Source organism: Rhinoraja longicauda, chromosome 19 (genome assembly GCF_053455715.1).
Source record: "Rhinoraja longicauda isolate Sanriku21f chromosome 19, sRhiLon1.1, whole genome shotgun sequence".
Taxonomy (NCBI): Eukaryota; Metazoa; Chordata; class Chondrichthyes; order Rajiformes; family Arhynchobatidae; genus Rhinoraja; species Rhinoraja longicauda.
This window is the reverse complement of record NC_135971.1, coordinates 19,197,448-19,205,560: the sequence shown is the minus strand read 5'-3', so window position 1 is coordinate 19,205,560 and position 8,113 is coordinate 19,197,448. Positions and strand designations below refer to the sequence as shown.

Here is an 8,113-nt window from a genome sequence, read left to right as displayed (position 1 = left end):
GTGCTGGAGTAACTCAGCGGGTCGGGCAGCATCTCGGGAGAAGAAGGATGGGTGAGGTTTCGGGTCGGGACCTGTCTTCAGACCTGACCAGAAACGTCATCCATCCTTTTACTCCAGAGATGCTGCCTGACCCGCTGAGTTACTCCAGCACTCTGTGCCGACCTTCAGTATATACCAGCATCTGCAGTTCCTTTCGGCATTGTCTCTAAACTTAGCTTAAATAAAATAAACAAAACAAGTGATGCGTTTCCTCAGAAGTTGGACCCCTTCTCCCGACCGACCCCTCTCCCACAGGGACTGCTGCAGAAGTACAAACGCACAAAAGGTTTTGCGAACATCTGTTATTTTGTTATATAATTATCATATGTATTGTGATACAGTGAAAAACTGTTTCCGTGCTATCCAAGCAATTCATGCTGTACTAGCGTAAAATCAACCCATACAAGGCAAAGATCAGGTTAAAAAAAGTGCAAAGTCCACTATGAAGTGTGTTGCAAGTTTGGGACTACTCTCTTAGTTTATGACAGGACCATTCAGTAGCCTGATAGCAACTGGGAAGAAGCTGTTCCTATATCTGAGTCAAAATAGAAACATAAAATTCTTAATGGATTGGACAGGCTAGATGCAGGGAAAAAATTCCGATGTTGGGGGAGTCCAGAATCAGACGTCACAGTTTAAGAATAAGGGGTCGGCCATTTAGAACTGAGACGAGGAAAAACCTATTCACCCAGAGAGTTGTGAATCTGTGGAATTCTCTGCCACAGAAGGCAGTAGAGGCCAATTCACTGGATGTTTTCAAGAGAGAGTTAGATTTAGCTCTTCGGGCTAAAGGAATCAAGGGATATGGGGAAAAAGCAAGAACGGGGTACTGATTTTAGATGATCAGCCATGATCATATTGAATGGCGGTGATGGCTCGAAGGTCCAAATGGCCTACTCCTGCACCTATTTTTCTGTGTTTCTAAAATGGAAAGCCGTAAGGGGGGGGAGGGAGGGGGGGGGGGGTGGAAGGGGTCGTGGAGGTGTGGGGCCATTTCTAGAACTATCCCGCCTCTCGGTGAGGAGGGGGGGGGGGGGGGGGGTGGGTAGGGGGGGGGAATCCCCGGCCCTTCCGGACATCTCTGTTGACCCCGTGCTCTCTCCCGTCAGAAGTTGAACCACTTCTCCCGACCGACCCCTCTCCCACAGGGACTGCTGCAGAAGTCCAAACGAGGACGGGACGTCCCGGCGGTGAGTGGTGGGGTGGGGGGGGTGGGTGGGTGGGTGGGTGGGGGGGGGGGGGGTGACGGGGAGGGGACACAAGGGGTTAGCGGGGGTGGGTCGAGTGGGAGGCATCAATGGAGCACGGAGTGAGGGTTCCTCAGTTCCCACTACCCCCTTCTCCCCCCTCCACCTTCTCTTCTCCCCTCCCCCTTCTCTTCTCCCCTCCCCCTTCTCCCCCTCCCCCTTCTCTCCCTCCCCTTCCTCAAATCCCTCTCCCCCCTCAAAGCCCCTTTTCCCTCTCCCCTTCTCCCTTCTGCCCCTCCCCTTCTCCCCCTCTCAAAAATATCCCTGCCACCCTCAAATCCATCTTCCCACCCCCCCTCTAAAATCCCCCTCCCCGTTCTCCCTCTTCCCCATCTTACCCTCCCCCCTTCTCCCCCTTCAAATCTCATATTCCCTGATTTCCCTCCGGCCTGCATCCCCGCACTTCCCTGCCCCCCATTCTCCTCCACCCCTCGTTTCCCTTCCGCCCACTTCCACTTCCTTCCCCCCTCCGCACTTCTCTCCACCCCCCCCTTCCTCTTCCCCCCCCCCTCAACCTCCTCTGCCCTCACCTCAGCTATTTGTACATCGTCGTCTCCCTGTAACCCGCACCGCAGACCGATCGTTCAGTGAGTGGATATTTCGCCTGTTAGCGTAGAGTCGTAGAGCTGAACAGCACGGAAACAGGCCCTTCGGCCCAGCTTGTCCGTGCCGACCAACTTCAGTTCAGTTTAGTTTATTGTCACGTGTACTGAGGCGCAGTGAAAAGCTTTTGTGCGTGCTAACTAGGTGGAAAATACATAATTATATTCGAGCACCACACTGTACTTGCAGTGTATATTAATACATTTACAGTACAGCAGAAGTTGATAGATTCGTGATTAGTACGGACGTCGGGGGTTACGGGGAGAAGGCAGGAGAATGGGGTTCGGAGGGAGAGATAGATCAGCCGTGAGTGAATGGTGGAGTAGACTTGATGGGCCGAATGGCCTAATTCTGCTCCCATCACTTACGATCTCATGAGCACAAGGGAATGACGTTTAGTGCAAGGTAAAGCCAGCCAGGTCCGGGGAGGTGCTGGCATCATGGGCTAGTTAGGAACAGGGGACGTGCAACGAGATCTGGGTGTCATAGTGCATCAGTCACTGAAAGGAAGCATGCAGGTACAGCAGGCAGTGAAGAAAGCCAATGGAATGTTGGCCTTCATAACAAGAGGAGTTGAGTATAAGAGCAGAGAGGTCCTTCTGCAGTTGTACAGGGCCCTAGTGAGACCGCACCTGGAGTACTGTGTGCAGTTTTGGTCTCCAAATTTGAGGAAGGATATTCTTGTTATTGAGGGCGTGCAGCGTAGGTTTACTAGGTTAATTCCCGGAATGGCGGGACTAGGCTTGTATACACTGGAATTTAGAAGGATGAGAGGAGATCTTATCGAAACGTATAAGATTATTAAGAGGTTGGACACGTTAGAGGCAGGAAACATGTTCCCAATGTTGGGGGAGTCCAGAACAAGGGGCCACAGTTTAAGAATAAGGGGTAGGCCATTTAGAACTGAGATGAGGAAAAACCTTTTCAGTCAGAGAGTTGTGAATCTGTGGAATTCTCTGCCTCAGCAGGCAGTGGAGGCCAATTCTCTGAATGCATTTAAGAGAGAGCTAGATAGAGCTCTTAAGGACAGCGGAGTCAGGGGGTATGGAGAGAAGGCAGGAACGGGGGTACTAATTGAGAATGATAGACAATAGACAATAGGTGCAGGAGTAGGCCATTCAGCCCTTTGAGCCAGCACCGCCATTCAATGCGATCATGGCTGATCACTCTCAATCAGTACCCTGTTCCTGCCTTCTCCCCATACCCCCTCACTCCGCTATCCTTAAGAGCTCTATCCAGCTCTCTCTTGAAAGCATCCAACGAACTGGCCTCCACTGCCTTCTGAGCCAGAGAATTCCACACCTTCACCACTCTCTGACTGAAAAAGTTCTTCCTCATCTCCGTTCTAAATGGAGCCATGATCACATTGAATGGCGGTGCTGGCTCGAAGGGCCGAATGGTCTCCTCCTGCACCTATTGTGTATTGTCTTTCTTACCTTATCAATCTCGCCTTTCCAAATGCAGATAAATTCCATCAGATGCATTTCCACAACTGATGTACAGCTCATTGGTGTGTAGTTCCTTGCCTTGCCTTTGCAGCCTGTCTTAAATAAATGCGCCACATTAGCTACACTCCAATCTTCTCGTACTGCAGCATCGGTGAGGAAGATACCAACATTTCTGCCAAGGCCACGTTGCTTTCAATCTTCATGATATATATCATATCATATCATATATATACAGCCGGAAACAGGCCTTTTCGGCCCACCAAGTCCGCGCCGCCCAGCGATCCCCGCACATCAACTCTATCCTACACCCACTAGGGACAATTTTTTTTAACATTTACGAAATTTCCTGCTTTACTGATGGGGCCACTAAATCTGGAATCCATTTATATTTCTTAATTCTACCTTTAATCTCCACTCTCTGCTAATATGTGCTTGATAAGTTTTATTCGCCAAGCACAACTCTAATCCTTGTTTTTCCTGGCATTCGTTCACCACCACTTTTCTTCTGTGGATGGGCAGGGGAGGAGTTCAGCTGTCAGGATGAGGCGGTGGGGCGCTGCCGTGGAGGGGTGGGGGGGGGGGGTAGGGGCCGTGCCGGCTGTAACCGGGCCTGACTGCTGGTTGCTTCCCCCGGCAGAGCGAGCTGGAGGGCCGCAGGGTGAAGAAGGTTCCTGGAAGCGGATGAGGGTGAGGACACGTGTACGATCCTACAGCAGGACATCGCCAGTGTGGTCGACATCACCAGCAGCGCCAAGGTGGGTTGCTATTGAGGGCGTGCAGCGTAGGTTTACTAGGTTAATTCCCGGAATGGCGGGACTTTCATATGTTGAAAGACTGGAGCGACTAGGCTTGTATACACTGGAATTTAGAAGGATGAGAGGAGATCTTATCGAAACGTATAAGATTATTAAGGGGTTGGACACGTTAGAGGCAGGAAACATGTTCCCAATGTTGGGGGAGTCCAGAACCAGGGGCCACAGTTTAAGAATAAGGGGTCGGCCATTTAGAACTGAGATGAGGAAAAACTTTTTCAGTCAGAGAGTTGTGAATCTGTGGAATTCTCTGCCTCAGAAGGCAGTGGGGGCCAATTCTCTGAATGCATTCAAGAGAGAGCTAGATAGAGCTCTTATGGATAGCGGAGTCAGGGGGTCTGGGGTGAAGGCAGGAACGGGGTACTGATTGAGAATGATCAGCCATAATCACATTGAATGGCGGTGCTGGCTCGAAGGGCCGAATGGCCTCCTCCTGCACCTATTGTCTATTGTCTCACCCCCCCCCCCGCGTGTGTGTGTGCGTGTGCGTGTGTGCCTCTCATACCGTGCTCATGTCCTGCCTTCGCCCGCAGTACTTCAACCTGGACCTGACTCAGTTCGGACCGTACAGAATAAACTACACGCGGAACGGAAGGTGAGTGGACCGGGGGGGGGGGGGGGGCTGGGTGTTGGGGGATGGGCGGAGAGTGGGGCCAGCGATTACTGCCGGGGGAATTCCCCAAAGCCGGAATCTCGATAGACAATAGGTGCAGGAGGAGGCCATTCGGCCCTTCGAGCCTGTACGCACCGCCATTCAATGTGATCATTGAAACATAGAAAATAGGTGCAGGAGTAGGCCATTCGGCCTTTCGAGCCAGCACCGCCATTCAATGTGATCATAGAAACATAGAAAACAGGTGCAGGAGTAGGCCATTCGGCCCTTCGAGTCTGTACGCACCGCCATTCAATATGATCATGGCTGATCATCCAACTCAGTATCCCGTACCTGCCTTCTCTCCATACCCCCTGATCCCTTTAGCCACAAGGGCCACATCTAACTCCCTCTTAAATATAGCCAATGAACTGGCCTCAACTACCTTCTGTGGCAGAGAATTCCACAGACTCACCACTCTCTGTGTGAAAAAAAACTTTCTCATCTCGGTCCTAAAAGACTTCCCCCTTATCCTTGAACTGTGACCCCTTGTTCTGGACTTCCCCAACATCGGGAACAATCTTCCCGCGTCTAGCCCGTCCAACCCCTTAAGAATTTTGTAAGTTTCTATAAGATCCCCCCTCAATCTTCTAAATTCCAGCGAGTACAAGCCGAGTCTATCCAGTCTTACTTCATATGAAAGTCCTGCCATCCCAGGGATCAATCTGGTGAACCTTCTCTGGTCATTCTCAATTCTGGCTGGTCATTCTCAATGTCCCGAGGAAGGACGTGCTGGCCCTGGAGAGGGACCGGAGGAGGTTTACGAGAACGATCCCAGGAAAACGAGTGGGGGTTAACGTACGATCAGCGTTTGGCGGCACTGGGCCTGTGCCCGCTGGGGTTCGTAAATGGCCTCCTTGGAACGGCGGAAGGCCTGGATAGAGTGGATGCGGAGAGGATGTTTCCACTCGTGGGAGAGTCTAGGACCAGAGGGCACAGCCTCAGTTTAAAAGGTTGCACCTTTGGGAAGATGTGGCGGAATTTCTTTAGTCGGATGGCGGTGAATCTGTGGGACTCTTTGCCACAGACGGCTGTGGAGGCCGCAAGTCAGCGGATATCTTTATGGCAGCGATAGATAGATTCTTGATTAGTGCGGGTGTCTCCATATCTCCCTCTCTCTCTCTCTCTCTCTCTCTCTCTCTCTCTCTCTCTCCCCTTCCCTCTCTCCCCAGGCACCTGTTGTTGGCGGGGCGTCGTGGGCATGTGGCGGCTTTAGACTGGCACACAAAACGGCTGCTGTGAGATGAACGTCATGGAACGGGTGAATGGCATTCGGTATGTTCCCTCCCAACAACCCTCCCTCCCTCCTTCACTCTCCATCCCTCCCTCTCCCTCCCTCCCTCCCATTCTCCCTCCTATCCACCCATCTGCCCCTCAGCCCCTGCCAATTGGTACAAAACGCCGCAGCGAGACTCCTGATGGGTACCCGTAAAAGCGACCACATCACCCCGATTCAGGCCTCTCTCCACTGGCTCCCAGTACGGTACAGAATCAACTTCAAGCTCCTCCTATTCACATACAAAGCCCTAAACGGGCTTGCCCCCCCCCCCCATATCAAAAATCTTCCAACCCACCACTCTATCTCCAGGTCCCTCAGGTCGTCCGACTTGGGGCTACTGACTATCCCGCGGTCTAGGCTTAAGCTCAGGGGTGACCGCGCTTTTGCGTTGCAGCTCCTAGACCACAGGTGTCAAACACAAGGCCCGCGGGCTGAATGCGGCCCGCCACGTCATTTTATGTGGCCCGCGAGAGCTTCATTGTCATTGGTCGTATATCTTTTAAGTTACAGACATTTTAAACTTTCAAACTTTCAATTCTAAACATTTTTTCCAAGTGCTGTGCGTCTGACGTCACCAGCACGGCACGGCCGCTCCTCACTCGCGCACACAAGATGGATGCCGTTAGCGGAGCTGCCGGCACGCTATCACCGCCTCCCCTCCCCGCTCTCCCACACCCGGGGGACACTATCTCCCGAGCAGGAGGGAGATGGTCGGACTGATGGTCCTCATCCTTCCCTACCGTCCCTTCAACCCACGCACGGCGTCCTCGAGTCCCCCCTTCCACCGATGGCGGCGTCGACGAGGGCCGCTGCCACCGACGGCCCGTCGCGACTTCAGACTGCGCGCCTCCCGCAGCGCCTCTCTTCCCCCCGCTTCTCTCCCCTCCCGAGGCTCCCAGACCGGCCCCGCCCGACTCGAGTAGTCCCACCTCCGCTGCCCGACTCCAGTAGTCCGGGGCTCCCTCCTCCATGCACGCTCGGTAAGTGCCTTTCGCCGCCAATGGCTCCACAGAGGGATTGAGTAGGGGGGTTGAGGGTGCTGCACCAATACAGGAGAGGCTTTGGGTCCAAGGCTCCTCGGTCACACCCTCTCCCCTTCCCTGTACCGCCTTTAATTGCGCTCCCCTGCAGAGGGCTGTGGAGGCAGTTAGTGGGCATTTTAAAGACAGAATCTTGATTAGAAAGAGTTATGGGGAGATGGCAGGAGAATGAAATAAGGAGGCCGAGATCAGCCAATGGAAACCCTACGAGGAACGGGCCCAATTTGTCAATGTGCTTACATATATTTTAACATTTATGTTAATGCATGTACAATATTTGTTCATTTCAATAAATAATAATTAAATGCAGACAGTTATTTAATGTTGATGTGGCCCGGGGTGAAAATGAGTTTGACACCCCTGCTCTAAACCTTCACATCCATGTATGGGTATCTTGTTATAGTACCTGCTTCATCTACCACCTCTGGCAGCTTGTTCATCATTAGCATTCTTTACCACTCCATCTACTTGCGTTACCTGCTTCAGCAAGACTTGGACTTAAACTGAACATTCCTCTGTACATCAATGGCGTCAAGCGTCTAATAAAGGGCATACCAACTCAGGAAAGAGGTGAGAAGAAACATAATGGCAAAGCAAACCGATACCTCACAGAGCAAACTGGCCACATGTAATAAAAAGGAAGTGCAGGTGCTGGTTTGTACCAAATATAAGCGCAGTGTGCTGGAGTAGCTCAGCAAGTCAGGCAGCATCTCTGGAGGAGTGTCGGGAGGAACTGCAGATGCTGGTTTAAACTGAAGATGGATACAAAAAGCTGGGTGAACTCAGCGGGAGAGGCAGCATCTCTGGAGAGAAGGAATGGGTGACGTTTCGGATGGAGACCCTTCTTCATTCCTTCTATCCAGAGATGCTGCCTGTCCCGCTGAGTTAACCTCTGTGAAAATCAGAATTAAAGGGTGCTCTTTTACAAAGGAGGTGAGGAGGAATGTCTCGAGCCATAGGGTAGTTAATCTGTGGAACTCATTGCCGCAGAGG

The 8,113-nt window shown here is 52.1% G+C and overlaps 1 long non-coding RNA gene across 1 annotated transcript; it reads left to right on the top strand.

Annotated features, from left to right (window-relative positions):
- The first annotated feature begins 1,147 nt into the window (after positions 1-1,147).
- Positions 1,148-7,444, top strand: LOC144603183 (uncharacterized). The gene is made up of 4 exons (XR_013548556.1): positions 1,148-1,229; positions 3,975-4,092; positions 4,683-4,744; positions 5,974-7,444. It is a non-coding gene; the product is annotated as an uncharacterized LOC144603183 (long non-coding RNA).
- The last annotated feature ends 669 nt before the right edge of the window (positions 7,445-8,113 follow it).